The following is a 1,485-nucleotide window of genomic DNA, read 5'->3' as shown; positions in this document are numbered from 1 at the left end:
TCAATCGGTGAAGTATTATATATATACATATTAAATATATACATGGAGTTATCTGCAAATGATCACAAAACCACGCCAACTTAACCCATCTTCTGCTTCTTCTACTTGATCGATTAGATCCAACACCACCTCCATTTAACCATCATATCACCTCCTTAAACCACTCAAACCTGCGACTGTGTTTTAGACCGAGAACCAACAATCACCATCCACTTTGTTTCTCTCTTGTTAGAAGATCTCCAAAGTTATCATTTTCAGGAAATCATCAACCCATAACCATCATCACAATCACCTCTTTGTTTTGGTTACCACCTTCAAACAACCACCCCTTTATCACTAACATCGATCACCATTATCATTAAACATCACCCACTTATTGTTGCTAGCCAAAGATAATCACACCTCATCACCACCATCGAAACCGGTTACAACTACTGTTTCCATTTACCATATCAAGACCAAAACCATCATCAAGGACCGACCCAAAAATCATCGTTATTGTTTTTTATTCGAAAACCAAACACCACAAACCCGACACCATAAACCACCATCCCCTCGTTTATATTATTTTTTTTTCCGTCAATACAAAAACTCCAACTTCTGTTTTTGTTACGTACAGGAGCCACCACAAACAAACATCACTCCAATTTGCCACCGCCTTAACCTCCTTCACTTCCTCTCTCTCTCTCTCTCTCTCTCTCTCTCTATTCACTCTCTCCTGCTTTTCTATTATTGTTGCACGCTGCTGCTACCTTCTCTTGTTTCTGTTTTAGACGAGCAAAATGAATCACCAATTAAACCGCCAGCTACTGCACCAGCATCATTTTTTTCTGATTCAGCTCGTTGTTCACCTCAACCCGTCTTCCTGTTATCGTGCGTTTTATTTATTTTTTTCTGTTTCAGTTTCAATCGGATAGTGATAATATACAAACTTAAATGATGAGCTGTAAAGTGAAAATAATATGCTTGTTGTTTCCTTTATAAAATCGAGCCCCACACCCACTTGTTAAAGTGGTAGGGTGTTACACGATATTTATTCTCCAGCAAATTATGCAGAATAATTTAGGCCAATTGAACTCTAGTTGGGCTTAGATAAACTCGCTTGGGCCATATTCCTATTGGTGTAATCGGGCCGCCATCAGTTGGGCTGCTACTTCTACTTCGCTATATATATATTTTTAGATACATTATAAGGGATTAACGAAGTAAGTGGTGATGACAATATGGGATGATGATAATGATAATGATGATGAGTGTGTTAGATTATAATGATAACGAAGGATTATTATGTTGATGAAACACGAGTAAACGAAGATGATGATGATAATTATGGAATATGGTTATGATTTATGATTATGGTCATGATTCATGAATATGATTTATGATTAGGATTAAGATTATATTGGTGACGATAGGATAATACTATTATGATGAACCCGTGAGTAATTTTGATGATGATACATTAGATGATGATGATGATGCGTA

This window comes from Rutidosis leptorrhynchoides, chromosome 1, assembly GCF_046630445.1.
Source record: "Rutidosis leptorrhynchoides isolate AG116_Rl617_1_P2 chromosome 1, CSIRO_AGI_Rlap_v1, whole genome shotgun sequence".
Taxonomy (NCBI): Eukaryota; Viridiplantae; Streptophyta; class Magnoliopsida; order Asterales; family Asteraceae; genus Rutidosis; species Rutidosis leptorrhynchoides.
Note: the sequence above shows the minus strand (reverse complement) of the source record.